Here is an 18,192-nt window from a genome sequence, read left to right on the forward strand (position 1 = left end):
GATGGTTGTCCAGTTGAAAAAGAAAAACTTGTGACAACAGAGACAGAAGAGGCGCTAAGTGATGAGGTTTTAGGAAGACGTCCTAAGGGTCCTGTGTACATTTGGAAGTGTAGTTCTATTTGCAGTGTGCGACAGGTTTCCATCAATTTGCTTTGTGATTTTATACGGACATTTAATAAGAAAAGTTTGAAGCAGAAAATGAAGTTGTTGCAAGATTTAGATCCTTGCAGAGTGAGACAAATGACAGGTTTGCGTGGTCATTCACTGGCTTGTCTTTCCAGGAGAGTATGCCAGAGTGTTTTTCATCATTTCAGGATGCTAGCAGTGCATCATAATAAAGTGAGAAAATTAGTGAGAATGTTGTATTATGCTAAGAGTCCAGCAATTATGCTTAAACAATTATGTGCTGCTCTTTTGCATGGTTCTGAAATAGATGTGAAGAATATTTGTGAAGAAATTGAGTTTTGTTACTTTGGTAGTAAAGATGACAATGTTCAAATTGACCCTGAAGTAGAGGGTAATGTTGAAAATAATGTACAGGTTTCCAGTACAGATAATTTTCAGAAGGAAATTGCCACGTTTCAGATGAAATCAAGTGAGAGGCCTAATTTCACTTGTGTATGTTGTCGACGCACTTATTATAAGAATCAGACTAAGGTAGTGGATTTATATGCAAAAAGTGAAAGGGAAAATAATAGTGAATGGAAGGATTTTGCCACATACTTGATGGTAGAAAATTATTTTGATTTGGGATCGGATCAACGTGTGTGTACTTATTGTTGTAATAAATTAAACCAAAACCAGATGCCTGCTAGGGCAGTTCATAATAATCTGGAATTGGTTGAGATTCCTTCTGAATTGAAGGATTTAAATACTTATGAATCTATTTTGATTCAAAGTATCCATCCCTTTCAGGCTATTGTAAGAATGGAGCCAAAGACAGGGAAGTTGCCTCCAGCAGATTTACAGAGAGGATTAAAGGGAAGAGTTGTTTATTTGCCTCTAGATTTGAACAAAAACATTAACACAATTGGAGTAGAAAAAGTGGAAGAGGAACCTCTGGTTATCTTGGTTAATGGGGTTCCGACAAAGAATAAGAAAATATGGCAAGATTTAGTGGATGTTAGGAAAGTCAAAAAGGCAACAGTGTATTTGAAGAAAAATAATAAGTACTATAAGAATGTATATGTTGCAGAAGAGGAAGTAAGTGATGAAGAGGATAGCGATTTGTGTGCTGGCCAAATTGAGAAAATAGAGGCCTCTAAAAGTGAAGAAATATATGAACATTATAGTGTTCATCCTTTGCATTCCAAGGAAGTCATGGGGAATGCTATTGAGTTGTTTCAAATGAAACAAGCCAAAGGGAGTCCCATTAGTGTTTGGGAGGAAAGTTTGGAAGCTCGGTGTTTCCCACAGCTATTTCCCACAGGTCGAGGAGGAAGATATGATGAGCGATCTCATCAAATTCCTGCGTCTGAATACCGAACTTTACGATTGTATGCAGAAGATCCTAGGTTTCGTCAATGCATTCCCTATTTGTTTCATCTCCTGTTTGAAAGCGATCTGTCTGGACTGTCATATGCAGTGAACCACATCTTAAAAAGTGGTATACAGATGCGAAATATCTCGGCAAGGGACTTTATGCATAAAGTCAATGTCCAAGACAGTATTTTGGATTCTCACTTAATTAATCTCATAGCGTGTCAGCGTGGTACTAATGAGTACTGGTACCGTCGTCATGGTGATTTAAAATGTATGCTGAGGAACTTAGGAACTCCGACATGGTTCCTCACTCTGAGCTGTGCCGAGTATGGCTGGGAAGACTTACTTGAATTTCTACGAGAGGCAAATGGAAATATTGAAAACATTGAATTCAAGACACCTGGAGAACTGTGTTCTTTGGATCGAGTGAATGTATGCAGGTACTTCAATCATAGATTTGAAGCTATGATGTCTTTCATCACAAAAAAGAAGAATCCACCTCTTGGAGAGGTGTTGGATTTCTTCTGGAGAAAGGAGTACCAAGCAAGAGGTGCTCCTCATATACATATGTTGTTGTGGATCAAGGATGCACCTAAATTTGGAACAGATCCGGATGACTTAGTGATGAATTTCATAGAACAGTATTCTACGTGTGCTGTTTCAAACGCAACGGAGAAGAAAAGCCTAAGAGAACAAGTTCTACGTTTCCAAAGCCATTGTTGTGGAAAGTACTGTCGTCGTAAATTCAGAAACAAGGACAAGTTCTACACCAAATGTCGTTTCAACTTTCCACGACCGGTGATTTCTAAAGGAAGAGTGAACAGTTTGATGTCTTCACTGCGACATAATGTGACGAGGAAATCACCCAAAAATACATACAATTTGAAAAGGAACGAAGAGTCCAAGTACATCAACGACTACAACCCAGTGATTTTGTCCATGTGGAATGCTAACATGGATATACAGTTTGTGGCTGACAACTGTATGGCTGTGGCTCGGTATGTGACATCTTACATCACCAAAAAAGAAAAGACAGAACTAAAGGATATGTGGGAGGACATTTCCCATGAAAAGAGCCTCAGCAAGAAGTTGTACAGTTTCAGTCTGAAGATGTTGTCGCATCGAGAAATCGGAGCTTACGAATGTTCGGATCGATTGTCTTCAGCAAGTCTCTATGCCAAATCCAGGAGTATTGTTTGGGCGAGTCTTGGTCTTGCTGCAACGCGAAATCGAGTTCTAAAACCTGTCCGGGAAATTGAATATTTGGCAGAAAAGGAACCAAACAGTACCGACATTTTGAAGACCAACATGTTGGATACATATTATCCAAATCGAAGCAGTCACCTTGAGAATGTTTGTCTATATGAGGTTCTACAAAATTATATATTCAAGAGGAACATCAAAGAAGATATTGAGAAAGGAGTGTATGCTGTAATTGGAAGTGAGGGATGCCTGGTCAAGCAAAGAAAATGCCAATTAGTAAACCATCGAAAATTGAGTGGCGAATCTCCAGAAAAAAAGGAGTTTTTCTATTTAGCACTTTTGCAACTTTTCAAGCCGCGGCGTGCAGAAGAGGAACTGCTTGGAGATTTCCTCTGTTACGAAGACTCTTTCACTGCTGCTAAGGAGACCATAGAATGTCCTGCTTTTCCCAAATATCAAGAAATGCTAACTTTGGAAATTGAGCAGGAAGCAACGATTGCAGCCGAGATTGCCAGAGACAGTTCTCAGGACAGTCAGAGTTCTGTTTCATTGAGTCAAGATCCACTTGGAGGACCTATTATCGAAAATGAAGCTGCCACTGCTATGAATGAAGTGGAAAGAGCCATGGCACATGCTCAGGAGGATTCAGTTAACTTAGAAGACTTGGAAAAACAACTCAACGTTGAGCAGAGGAAAATATATGATGAAGTTACCAAGCAAATTGAGCATGGATTAAGTCATGAGAAGAAAGAGTGCTCATGTACATCGTTGAAGCCTGTCCGACTATACGTGAGTGGAGAAGCGGGAACTGGAAAAAGTTTCCTCATTAAAGCAATTTCTTGTTATTTGCAGGAAAGGACTGAGTCATCGCTGTCTTGTGTTGTCACCGCTCCTACTGGACTTGCAGCACATAACATTAAAGGTATTACTTTGCATCGTCTACTGATGCTGCCGGTGGAGCATGACAACAAATTACAATACCACAAGTTATCTGGGGATGCTTGCTGTGAAGTTTCAAGAGTCTTGAGGAAAATGAAACTACTTATCATTGACGAAGTAAGCATGGTTTCCAATGTCATGCTTGCCTTTGTGCATTTGAGAATGCAAGAAGTACTTAAAACTGAATATGATGTGTTATTTGGTGGCAAACACATCATTGTTTTCGGAGATCTTCTGCAGCTGACACCAGTAAAAGGACAACCTGTGTTCAAAATACTCAAGCATGAAGATACCAGGAAGTGCCTACGGAGCATTGGCAACGTCAATATATGGTTAAACTTCAATTATGCTGAACTGCATGAAAATATGCGTCAGGCAAAAGATGAAGATTACAAGAATATTCTACAAGATATTAGAATTGGAAAAGTGACCGAGCATGGAAAAGAAGCTTTAAATGCACGATTACTTTCAAATTTATATCCCGAACAAGAGATTGTGGCTGAGAATATTTTTCAGAAAATTACTGAGAAGAAATCCGGAATATGTTTGATGCCAACTCTTGCAGAATGTGCCATCTTCAACAACAAAATGTTGAATTTAGAAAAGCAAGTGATTGTGAAACTTGAAGCTATTGACAAAATAGAGCATATGGGATCAACAATTATTTTGTCAGAGAATTTGAAATCAAAATTAGATTCATTAGAGAAGACTATATCTAAAACAGCGGGTTTTGAAAAGACTTTGAATGTGTGTTTAAATTGCCGAATTATTTTGAGAAGGAATTTACATGCTGAAAGAGGTCTGGTAAATGGATCAATGGGTAATGTTGTTGATTTTGAGAAATACAGAAATAGAGATGGAATAGAATTTTAAAAAAAATTAAATTTGATGGCATTGAGGAAGTACAGCTAATTGGTCGTTGTTCTGCTAGGTTTTTGCTTGTTAAAGACTTATATGTTCACCGTAAACAGTTTCCTGTTTGCTTGGCATATGCGGTGACAATCCATAAATCGCAAGGTTTAAGTGTAGATAGTGCATTGGTGAATATTGGCAGTTCTGTGTTCAAGGAGGGTATGGCATATGAGGCATTGTCACGAGTTAGAACTTTATCGGGATTGTACTTGATTGACTGTGATGTCACAAACATTTGTGCGGATCTAGATTGTGTTAAGGAATACAATAGGTTAAGAAGAGAGTATGCGCCACATTTGCCTCAATATCCTTTGTTTGAGAAACGTGTGGTAGGCCGGAAACGTAGAAATATCAGTAATAGTAGGGAGATTGTAGCAAAAAGACCAAAAGTCAATGAACCGAAAATTGTTAGCAGAAAGAAAGTGGATTCTGTTGAAGATGTTGTTGGTTTTCAATTTGAAAACAGTTCTGGTGTCAACTGCTATGCGAATGTAGTGGTTAATGTTCTCTTTTCACTAGAGAGTTTAAAAGAACAGATTCTGTTGAATTCAGAACAAATTTTATGCTGTTTGTTGAATTCTGTTTTTGAGAAATGTAGCACTGATCGAACAAAAGTAGAAAGTGTGTCTGAAGTTCGTTATCTGTTAGATGAATGTTCAGGTCAAACAGACTTCTCTGAAAATAATCAGCAAGATTGTCAGGAGTTTTTAATGTATATGCTTGATGTATTGCAAGATGAGGGTGTAGATGTAGATCACCTGTTTGGGCTTTCTTATCAATGGCAGCATGACTGCGAGAACTGTATGGTATCAAGTACTACTAGTGTAGACTCAGAAAGATTTATATATTTAACTTTGCCAGACAGTAAATCAGTCTCCTTTAATAAGCTAGTAAATGCAGCGGATCACAACATGGAGTGTAGCCAATGTAAATCTGAAATGATGTCAACATTATTTATACCTAGATATGGCCAGTATGTCATTTTAATGATCCAACGATGTAGGCCTGATGGATCAAAATTGTCAACTTTAATAAAAAAATTTGTGGCTTCTCAGCTGTCAATATCAGGAAGGACTTTTGTAACTGTAGCAATTATCTATCACGATGGTCCTTCAACAACATCAGGACATTATACAGCTTATTTAAAGTCTCGAAACGGCTGGTCATTCTGCAATGATTCCGTTGTAACTTTAAAAAACAAATTGCCGTTTGACCTTAAAAATTCTTACCTGGTGTTTTTAAAACCAAAATTTTAAAGAAAGAATCTCGGGATTTCCTGTGAGGAATTGCAAAAGGTTCATTAAGTAGAGGGAATGTAAGTCTGCAATGCTGTCTAGATTATTGGTCCAAAACTTTTAATTATAATGTCAATTTAAAAATCCAACTATATAAACCTGATGCAAAGAAGTCTGCTTCATAGTAAGCAGTATCAGTGTCATAGGAAAAGGAGAACATGAGTGACAAAGAAGGGTAAGATATTAGTAGTCCAGGATTGTGAAAATAATCTTAAATGTTTTCTTTTTGAAAGTTGCGAAAATAGAAAATGACGGGATTTGATTGGAAGAATTACAAGAGTTGCGAATCGCTGCAACATGATTTGGCCTAGTGGAAACATGTGGTAGAATGTGAGAAGTCTTTTCTTGTATGTAACATATTTTTCAAAACGATGGAGGTTTTCTTTCAGAAAGTGGCGGGCTGAAAATATTTATAGCACAACAGAGTGGACGCTGTTCATAGGAGATCCTTCGACGTCATTGAAAGTAAGTTAATTTTAAGGAGTTTTGAATTCAGATTTCTTAGGTTGTATGGGTTTTTTAAACACAACCATTTTGATTGTGGTTTTTTTTCCCCGCTGTTACATGATAAATACCTTCAAGTCACTGATTTAAGTGAAATTTGATACATTCTGAGAACAGCAAAAATAAACCATTTAACATGTATAATTAATGTTCTGCTTTTTGTACTTATGATATACATTTAGAAATGTGAGGTAGATATGGAGAAACTGAGGCTTCTATAAGTGTCAAAGTTAATGCTTACAGTGCTGCATTTCTGGGTACTGTTTTTTTTTTGAAAACTGAATAGACCTCACCTTAAAGAAACCTCTTGTAAAGACATATCTGTTTCTACTTGAACCTTTTCCCTTGTCTTTTCAAATTTTTAAATACATGTTTTAATATTTTTGAAATGTTTCTTCTCTCTTTTACAGATTGAAAGTATGACAGTTAACAAGAATTATAAGGTAAATGTTTTCTACTCTTTTAACCCGCAATCCACTGCTGATGATGTCACTAACTATGTCATGAATGATGTAATAAGTGGACATGACTTACTTCATTGGTAGGCCTTCACATGTATTAATGCATACACTGCTGCACTTCTGCGTACTGTTTCATATGCTGAACTACATCTGCACTATGAGATACCTAAGCTAAGGCAACACAGGTGATGTGATTGTGAAATGAGGAAAAGAAACTCCACGTTTTTCAATTACATTACTTGTGTTTTCTAAGTTTACGAATGACATTGTGCAGATGAATTTTAGGTCTGTCTATGGACACAGAAGAGGTCTGGCCGTTGTTCAAGAGTGAAGTGGATATGTTTTACTTCAATGATAGGCCTTCACTTATATTATCTCCTCTATATTCTTCAACAAGTATAAATTTGATATGCAACCCTGAGTAGGCCTCACCTTAAACAAACTTTTGGAGAGAACACACCTTATCGTCATCCTGAATCAATCATTTAATCTATCACATTTAACATCTATTAGTTCTACTGCTTCATTTCTTTAATCCTTACTTTCCTGCGTTTGCTACTTCTCTCATTCCTTTCTCTATTACTTAATTATTCTACTCCTTCCAGTATTTTTCTCAGTCCCTCTCTTTTCATACTTCTTCATTATTATTCACTCATTCTGTCTCTATTAATGTTACTGTTTCTGAATGATCTCAAAAAAAATTTAAAACAAGAACAGTAAGTATAAGGGTAGGAAACAGACAGTTATGTTACAAGAAAGACAGCTATAGGAAGTAAACAAAAGATACTGTTACTCGCAATCCACTGCTGATGATGTCACTGACCATGTCAAGAATGATGTAATATGTGACATGATCAGAAGTGGATTGCGGGTAACAGTATCTTTTGTTTACTTCCTATAGCTGTCTTTCTTGTAACATAACTGTCTGTTTCCTACATAACAATTATATCCTTTTACTTCTCTTCTTAGGTAAATAAATCTATTAAACACCATTTCTGGTTTAAACCCTATAGCTGTCTTTCTTTTTACATCACTCTCTGTTTTCTTCTCTTGTAATTACTCCTTTATTTTTTTTTTTTTTTAATTTGAGGTTAGCTCCCGGTTCGCGTACCGGAGAGCTAACCGGAAAGCGAACTAAAAAAAAACAGCTTGCCAGAGTGTTACACTTTCTAGCAATTTTTGTAAAAAGGGGAGGTAGTTCTGAAAAGAACTTTTTTTTTTTTCTTTTTTTTTTTTTTACTTTTTTGAACATTATTTCATTTTTTGTATTTTTTTAACACTTTTTTGTTTTGTTGTTGTTTTTTTAAAGGGAAAGAACAGAAAGAGGCATTGAAAATGGCTCAACAGGAGCAAAAAAAAAATTTTAAACTTCTTGCGTTTGGAACATTGGTGTTTCTCGAAAGCCAGATTAATCAATTTCACACTCATGTTAGCGCATGAAATTAGTGTTCCACAATACAAGCATGTCAGCTTCAGATGCACAACATTTTTTTGTATGTTGGGCACTGTTTCGTTCGCCTCTGCCACTGACAGAGACAGATCAGAAGATGTTGAAGGCACCGAAGTTGGGGGGTTTTGTTGCAGTTCACGCATCTCTCCACGACTGTAGTTCATTGGATGCCACCTCTGCATATGTCGGTGCATTGTGTGATTTCCAAAGCTGTATTTTTTATTTGTTCCTCGGGATAATTTTTGTTTGCAGATAAGGCACGTAGCATATCGTGCATTGACTTTTTTTTCTCCAGAAGGAATGCTAAAAAATTGCCATATAAAGCTTTCTTTCCGATGAAATACCCGGGGTAACTCTTGGACAAATTGTGGTCCCTCTTCTTCCTCTCCGTCTTCTTCTTCCTCTTCCTCTTCTATGTTTCCAATAAATTGTGGAGGGGGTCCTCTCTTCCTATTAGGAGATGGGGGTGGTGGTGGTGGGGGTGCAGAAGCTGAAGCTACTATTGAAGCCATCACAGAAAATTTTCAGGTCTTCCTTTCTCAAAGTTGAAAGTCAGAGTGAGAAAAAAGGTGGGGGCTTTCATCATTTGGGAAAAGAAATAGTTCTAAACCAATGAAAAGTGTTATTTATAGGTCATATGACCTAGTCTTACATCATTAGGAAACCAAAAGTGAAATGAACCAATGAAAAGTTTTATAAACAAGTCACATGACCTGTTCCGCTCACGTTACGCGGAGCGCGCCGCTCCGCAGATCGGTTCCGGTTCGCGGCCCGGAGCACTTCCGGGAGCGCTAACGCGGCGCGTCATAAGACGCATTACGCGACAACGTGATACGTCGCGCTACCGCGACGCGTCACGATGTTGATTTCTAACGCGGCAGTTGCGCTAAAGGAACGTTTACCGGTTAGCGGACCGGGTCGCGGCATCAAATTGAGCTAACGGAAAGCTGACCGGTTCGCGGACTGGGAGCGAAACATACATTTTTTTTTTTTAAATGGATAAAAAACATGTAAAATATATTTTTGGATTTAAAGAAGAATACATTTTACAGCTACAGATATTAGCTTTTAAAAAACCAATGAAATTCACTGAAAAAACCATAGGTTATAGACCATATATAGTTAGGAATTAGCATTTACAAAACCTTGAAAAATTCACTGAAAAAACCATAGGTTATAGACCATATATAGTTAGGGATTAGCATTTACAAAACCTTATTTTACTCGCACAAAACCATTGAAATTCCATATATAGTTAGTTGCACTAACTATATATCGCGCACCCGCAATCCACTGCTGATGATGTCATATATTACATCATTCATGACATGGTCAGTGACATCACTGATGACATCACTGATTGTGAGAAGTTGGCCCGATATGCAACGTTCGCTATTCTAGCGACCGCTATGTATCGTTCCAACGACCCTTATGGTGTTTGGTTGTAAGTCAACCTATAGACCAGCTATCCTAGTAGCGTGGATACGAGCAGTCTAAGGCTAAAGACTCGAGAGGGCGCGTTAAGCCAGCTGTTTACCACACATGTACCCCTTGAACACCCAGTGAAAGGACACCACACAAGTGTTATGAAAATAAACAGTATATTTATTAAGAATCACAACAGCCCTGTACTCTTTATGAGGACAGGGTACTAAGCACAAACCAAATCTCTTCAGTAAATACTTCAAGTGCACAGTTTAAAACAAGTGTCCGGGGACACGGAAAGTTAAGGCAAGTCGGAAGCGAGGGACTCGGGACCCTAGAGTAAGGAGGCTATGCAGGCACTGAAATGCCGAGTTACCTAGCCACGAGGGCTGCGGCTGCAAGTCTTACAGGCGTCGGGGTCTTCGCTGACGAGCCAGGAGCCGGAAGAAAAGGAGTTGCTGGCCGGCGACCAGTGATGAATAGTTCGTAGAGATCCAAGCCTGGATCGGAGATTGATGAAACCTGAAAGCAGAGGGGACCAAGTTCGTACTACTAGCCAGTAGTCAGAGGGTACCAGGAAGGCACCGGTTGGCCGTCACCTCGACCAGGTGAGTGGGCGACGCTAGGCTCTGCAGTCTCACGGACCAGGAGGCGTTGTCGGCGACCACGGTGGAGGTGCGAGCTGTCCCACGACGGATGTCGCTGTCGGCGTCTTGAGTGGACCAGGAGGGCCCGGGGTGCTTCTCGAAAAGATGGAAGCAAGGGCCAGTCTGGAGCAACCAGACCGGCAGTGTTGATTTTCGGATGTCGTCACAGAAGGACACGAGCCAGCGGCTAGTGACCAGACAACGTGCTGAGCAGCGAGCAGAAGGGCCCCACACAGATCATGGAGATGCTGGGAGACTGCACTTCGGTGCTGGAGCGGCTCAGGGTCGGGGCTTCTCGGACCCCAGAGCACTCACCAGAGAGTTACCTCGATGGTCGTGCTGGTTTTTAAGAGCGTGCAGGTTCTGATGATGGCCGGTCCCTCGAGGTCTCGTCGCACCCACAGATCACAGCTGAGCTGATGACGTGGGTAGAGGTCAGAGGTGCCAGGGAAGCCGGTTCTCGTCGAGCTGGGCCGTCGGATTCCTTGAGGAAGGACTTACAGCAAACCGCAGAGTTCTTAGATGGTGCCCGCTGATGCAGGGTGACTACTCCTTAGCCACAAGGGAGAAATCTTGAGAAGAGTCTTGAAGTCCTTTCGTAGAAAGTATTCTTGATTCAAAGATGATCTAATTTGGAAGGGTCCCCGCTCCGGCCTTTATCCTAAAGAAAGGGGTGGGTACATGACTAGGTCCTGCCCTAAGGGTGGGACCAGGAAGGGGGGTAGTTACGCCCCTCTCCCCTGCCGGACTTTCCCCAGGCCAGGGCTGTCGCCCCTGGAACTGGTTCTAACCGGCAGATGCGTAGTGAGCACCGGGGTGCCACTCCGCAGTCACCTTCTCGCAAAAGCCCTACCTACCCAGAATACACAAACCCTGTCTGGGACGGTGCGAACACCGCCCTCGACAGGAAACCCTTTGTCCAAGTGCTCCTCGCTGGAAGGACTCCCAGCAGCAGGAGGTCAGACTTGTGTCTGTGGTGGCAGCATCCATTTTGTGGAGCTGAGGCTTTCGTTAACTTTAACCGGGGTTCACAGTTACGTACATGTCGTCCCTCTAGAAGGGTGGAATGCTAACCTCATCGCCAGAATTGGTGAGAGGGCAGCACCCCGATTCGTATGACACCTTACTCGACATGTCTTGATAACGCGACACCGAAGTTACCGATGTGGTACGCGTTATCATGGAACAGCCATTGGGTCTTTTTCTCCGCAAGCTGCAACCGGGCTCGGCTCGGGCCAGAACCTAGTTCACGCGAGCCCATGCACTCTGCCTTCAGGATTGTCAAGGCCTGCCATAGGAGTGACTGATAGGAACTCGGGTGTCCATTGTATGGTTAGATATAGAGCTACTATACCTAAAGCAAAGGGTGATTACACGACTTCGCCCCAGCTGTCATGCAGCCAGTTGTGTCAAATTTAGGAGGCCAGCCAGGGGTGGCATAATACATGCTGCAGCCCCTGGCGGCCCTGGGTACACCTATGCCCTGCATTACGGGGTCTGATAAGGTGGCCCAGTACCAATTGGTAAATGCACCTAGGGTACATCTCGTAATTTAGAAAGAGAACAGCCAGGCTGTGGGTCTGATTGGCAGGCCCACAGCCAGAGAAAGTCGTAAACCAGTGAAACAAAAGCAAAAAATCTGGGTGATCATAGGATTGCAGACCCTACTCTCCTACATGACCCCCCCCCAAACGTCGGAACAACTAGCTAACCTTGACCAGGTGAGTCTTCTTGTTCTAAGTGGAAATATCTGGAGAGCCCATCGGCATTGCCATGATCAGTACCAGGTCTATGTTCCACTGTGAAGTCCATCCCCTGTAGGGAAATGGACCACCTAAGCAGTTTGGGGTTTTCACCCTTCATCTGATTTAGCCACAAGAGGGGCTTATGGTCGGTCTGAATCTTGAAGTGAGTGCCAAACAAGTATGGCCTCAGCTTCTTCAGGGCCCAAACCACAGCAAAGGCCTCCCTCTCAATAGCTGACCAATTCTTCTCTCTAGGGGTCAGCCGTCTGCTTATAAAAGCAATGGGCTGGTCTTGACCATCAAAATTCAGTTGAGAAAGAACAGCTCCCACACCCAACTCAGAAGCATCTGTTTGGACAATGAATGGTTTGGAGTAGTCCGGACTCTTGAGGATAGGCGCCGTGCACATGGCCTGCTTTAGGTCATCGAATGCTTTTTGACAGCTCGCTGTCCACTGAACCTTTTTTGGCATTTTCTTACTTGTCAGTTCATTTAATGGTGTCACAATGGAACCATAGTTCCTGACAAACTTCCGGTAGTAACCAGTCAGGCCCAAGAAAGCTCGAACCTGAGTCTGGGTGGTTGGAGGAGCCCAGTCCCTGATTGACTGTATCTTGCTCTCCAGCGGCTGAACCTGACCTCCACCTACAAGGTGGCCCAGGTATACAACCTGTGTCTGCCCTATCTGGCACTTGGTGGCCTTGATAGTGAGGCCTGCGGCTTGCAGCGCCTCCAATGTCTTCCGCAGGTGGACCAGGTGATCCTCCCAGGTGGAGCTAAAGACAGCAATATCGTCAAGATACGCCGCACAGAAGTCATCCAGCCCAGTAAGGACGTGATTCACCAACCGTTGGAAGGTGGCAGGTGCATTTTTCAGACCAAAGGGCATCACCACGAACTGATAATGCCCACCAGGGGTTGAAAATGCGGTTTTAGGCTTGGCGTCCTCAGCTAACCTGATTTGCCAATACCCAGCTGTCAGGTCAAACGTACTTAAGTAGTTGGCCGAAGCCAGCCTATCAATAAGCTCGTCTGCCCTTGGTATTGGGTGGGCGTCAGTCTTAGTGACTGCATTGAGACCCCTGTAGTCTACGCAGAACCTCATCTCTCTCTTACCACCCTGGGTGTGAGGTTTCGGCACTAGAACTACGGGACTAGCCCAAGGGCTATCCGAGGGTTCAATGACTCCCAGCTCCCACATTTTCTGCACTTCACTTTTGATGCAGTCTCTAACGTGATCAGGCTGCCTGTAGATTTTACTCTTTACGGGCAAGCTGTCACCAGTGTCGACCTCATGGGTGCACCAATCGGTCTGACTGGGTGTCAGAGAAAACAGATGTCGGAACGACTGAAGAACCTGTTTACAGTCGCTCTGTTGATGTTCGGAGAGGCTGCCACAAAAGACAACACCATCTACCGAGCCATCGTCAGGATTCTGAGAGAGCAGGTCGGGGAGAGGGTCACTCTCCTCTTCCTGTCCTTCATCTAGGGCCATGAGCAAACTCATGTCCTTCCTGTCGACATATGCTTTTAGCCTGTTGACATGAAGCACCCTGTGGGGGCTCCGGGGAGTTCCTAGGTCGACCAGGTAGGTGACCTCTCCCTTTTTCTCCAGGATGGTGTGGGGCCCGGACCATTTGTCCTTGAGTGCTGCTGGGGCCACTGGCTCCAACACCCACACCTTCTGTCCGGGCTGGTAAACAGTCAAGACAGCCTTTTGGTCATGCCAAGCTTTTTGGAGTTCTTGGCTGGCCTTAAGGTTTTCGGATGCCTTCTCCATGTATTCAGCCATCCGCGAGCGGAGGCCGAGCACATAGTCCACTATGTTGGCTGCAGGCTTTTTGAGAGGTCTCTCCCATCCTTCCTTCACCAAACACAGGGGTCCTCTGACAGGATGCCCGTACAAAAGTTCAAAAGGGCTGTAGCCAACCCCCTTCTGTGGGACTTCTCTGTAGGCGAACAAGAGGCAGGGGATCAGGACGTCCCATCTACGCCGAAGCTTTTCCGGTAGTCCATGAATCATCCCTTTTAGGGTCCTGTTGAATCTCTCAACAAGCCCATTGCATTGTGGATGATAGGGTGTAGTGAACTTGTAGTTGACACCACATTCCTTCCACATAGCAGTTAAGTAGCTCGACATAAAGTTTGCACCTCTGTCGGAGACGACCTCCTTAGGGAAGCCCACTCTGGAGAATACTCCAACTAGGGCTCTTGCCACAACAGGTGCTGTAGTGGTCCTAAGGGGAATAGCTGCAGGATACCTGGTGGCATGATCCACTACCACCAGTATAAACTTGTGCCCTGATGCTGTCGGTGGTTCCATGGGACCGACGATGTCGATCCCCACCCGTTCAAAGGGCACCCCCACCACAGGCATTGGTATAAGGGGGGCCTTTGTCGTGCCACCTGACTTACCACTGGCTTGGCAAGTGACACAGGAGCGGCAAAACTCCTTGGTATCCTCGTTCATATGAGGCCAGTGAAAGTGCGAGACAAGCCTGTCCCACGTTTTCGTCTGGCCTAAGTGACCTGCTAAGGGAATCTCGTGGGCCAAGGTAAGTAGGAAACCACGCTGAGACAAGGGGACGACCAGCCTCCTGGTCATGCCAGGCTTGGGGTCTCTTGACTCAGTGTACAGGAGTCCATCTTCCCAGTATACCTTGTGGGTACCTGTGGCGTTCCCAGCAGCCTCAGCAGCAGCCTGCTGTCTGAGGGGTTCAAGAGAAGGGCAGTCTAACTGGTCCTTCCCCAGGTCTTCCCTTGAGGGTCCCCCTGAGCCCAAGAATTCAACTTGATCAAGTTCGAACTCCCTCGGCTCAGTTTCCCTCAATTCCTGTAGGTCAGCCTCCTCTGAGACTTGATCCTCGACCTGGGGCAAGGGGGAAGGCGCAGCCTTAACCCTACTGCTCTTTTTCTTGGGAGGTGTCTGGTCCTTTGTTCCAGGATCCAGCACCTGTTCAGTGGGGCATCTCCTGACCTGTGACCTAGTCACAGCGAACACATGTGCTGGCAAACCTAACATTTCCATGTGAGTCCGGTGCTCCACTTCTGACCATTGTGACGACTCCAAATCATTGCCCAACAAACAATCCACTGGGAGGTCTGGACTAACTACAACCTTCTTTTGGCCAGTTACCCCTCCCCAGGAGAAAGCTACAATTGCCATACTGTGATTGGTAGTGACATTGCTTGCATTGGTCACCAGGAATTCTGTACCTGGCATGATCTGTCCAGGGTCCACAAAGTTAGGCGTCACCATGGTGACGCTGGCACAAGTGTCCCTATAGGCCTGAGCCATCTTTCCGTTTATAAAAGGCGTCTGTCTGTATTTGCCCAACGTATTGGGGCTTACGTCAGGGGACACGTCCACGTCCCCTGTACTGACAAGGACAGCCTGAGTGAGTGTGCCAACTAAGTTGTCACGCCCCTCAGAACCCAGGGTTAACCCTACTAAACCCTTGGGAGGCGCACTACCACTGCTGACTGTACTAGGGGGCACAGGTGCCTTAGGGGCTGCAGTGGCAGGAGTCTGCCCTCCTCCTTTCTTGGTGCACTCACTAAACCAGTGAGATTTACTTTTACAGTACTGGCACCATCGTTTGGATTGGCCTTCTTTCTTCTTTTGGGGAGCCTGACCCCCACCCTCTTTGGGTTGTTGGGGACCTGTCGAAGACTTCTGGTCATTTTGTTCCCCCTTAGAATCTTTACCCTTCTGGTCTGCTTTCTTCTGACCACCTTGATTCTGGCCCTGGTTCTGTTTAACTCTCGTACGAACCCATTTGTCTGCCTTCTGCCCCAATTCTTGAGGAGAGGTCAGATCCGAGTCGACAAGATGCTGATGCAACAACTGGTTCTGACAATTGTTTAAAATTTGTTCTCTCATCATCAAATTATACAATCCTTTGTAATCAGTAACCTTACTGCCCAGCAACCAGCCCTCAAAAGCCTTAGTGGCACAATCGACAAAATCAGACCAATCTTGAGACTGCGTTTTCTGGGTATCCCTGAACAGCACCCTGTACTGCTCAGTGGTTAGGCCGAACCCTTCAACGAGTGTATTCTTCAAGACTTGGTAATTGTTAGCGTCCTCTACCCTTGTGGTGAGAAGCTTGTCTCTTCCTTTGCCTTCAAAGGAGAGCCACAAGATAGCTGCCCACTGACTCTGGGGAACACCTTGCACAGTGCAGGCCCTCTCCAAAGCAGTAATCCATTTGTGGATGTCGTCCCCTTGTTTAAAGGGGGGCACTATCTTCCCAAGGTGTTTCGTATCGAAACTCTTTTCCCTATTACTAGGTACATTGCTGCCACCAGTGGGGACTGCCCCACTTAACTGTTGCTCTCTAGCAAAAGCAAGCTTTTCCTTGGCCAGGGCAAGTTCTTCCCTTTCGATCCGCAGATTAGCTGCCCTTTCCTTCGCTTCGTACACTCTCCTCTGAGGGGACGTCATCCCTCTTTGAGAAGAGTTGTGAGAGCCGTTGGTATGAAGGGATCTGCCAGAGCCTCTTGACAGAGATCTGGCTCGTCCATTCCCCATGTTAAGCGGAACCGACAGTAGCGCCGGGGTTCCCCCAGTACCACTATCGTGTCTGCTCAAGTTGGACCGTGTTAGTCTGACGACTTCTACCTGTCCCTTATCTGCCTCGTCCCCAGAGAGATCCTCATCCTCATCCTCCTCCACATCCTCGTTCTCGGTTGCGAGGTGAATGAGGTCAGGATCGTCCCGGGTTCCCTCGAGGGGAGGCATGCCTCCTTCTGGATTAGAAGGGCTAAGAAGCTTCTCAGCCTTTCTGGCATCATAAGTCTCCAGGAGACCAATCAGAAAGGAGGTGGTGGGGTTAGCCCCTTGCTTAATTTTCCTAGAGGTACATACTTGTCGTAACTCATGGAAGTTAAGCGCAGTATATCTTGACGGGATGACCTGTGGAGGGTCAACTGACACCAGGGGAGACTCAGTGTTTCCTCCTGTGACCGACATACTGCTTCTAGTGTGGTGTAAGTGATGCACCTACCTACACTATGTGTTTACCTACTTTTCCCTTGCTAAGAGTTGTAGCCAAGGTGTGCTAAGCCTTGAGGAGCTACAACAGCTGGTTCAGTAGAACTCAGAGTATTCTAAGCTTTAGTTATATGTACTAATAGTACTTGTGTGATCTTTCAACAAGATATTCTTAGGATACGTGTGGTAAAACAACAGCAAGCTCAAATCCCAACCGCTGCCCACCAATGTGAGAAGTTGGCCCGATATGCAACGTTCGCTATTCTAGCGACCGCTATGTATCGTTCCAACGACCCTTATGGTGTTTGGTTGTAAGTCAACCTATAGACCAGCTATCCTAGTAGCGTGGATACGAGCAGTCTAAGGCTAAAGACTCGAGAGGGCGCGTTAAGCCAGCTGTTTACCACACATGTACCCCTTGAACACCCAGTGAAAGGACACCACACAAGTGTTATGAAAATAAACAGTATATTTATTAAGAATCACAACAGCCCTGTACTCTTTATGAGGACAGGGTACTAAGCACAAACCAAATCTCTTCAGTAAATACTTCAAGTGCACAGTTTAAAACAAGTGTCCGGGGACACGGAAAGTTAAGGCAAGTCGGAAGCGAGGGACTCGGGACCCTAGAGTAAGGAGGCTATGCAGGCACTGAAATGCCGAGTTACCTAGCCACGAGGGCTGCGGCTGCAAGTCTTACAGGCGTCGGGGTCTTCGCTGACGAGCCAGGAGCCGGAAGAAAAGGAGTTGCTGGCCGGCGACCAGTGATGAATAGTTCGTAGAGATCCAAGCCTGGATCGGAGATTGATGAAACCTGAAAGCAGAGGGGACCAAGTTCGTACTACTAGCCAGTAGTCAGAGGGTACCAGGAAGGCACCGGTTGGCCGTCACCTCGACCAGGTGAGTGGGCGACGCTAGGCTCTGCAGTCTCACGGACCAGGAGGCGTTGTCGGCGACCACGGTGGAGGTGCGAGCTGTCCCACGACGGATGTCGCTGTCGGCGTCTTGAGTGGACCAGGAGGGCCCGGGGTGCTTCTCGAAAAGATGGAAGCAAGGGCCAGTCTGGAGCAACCAGACCGGCAGTGTTGATTTTCGGATGTCGTCACAGAAGGACACGAGCCAGCGGCTAGTGA

Source organism: Lissotriton vulgaris, chromosome 4_1, assembly GCF_964263255.1.
Source record: "Lissotriton vulgaris chromosome 4_1, aLisVul1.2, whole genome shotgun sequence".
NCBI classification, from domain to species: Eukaryota; Metazoa; Chordata; class Amphibia; order Caudata; family Salamandridae; genus Lissotriton; species Lissotriton vulgaris.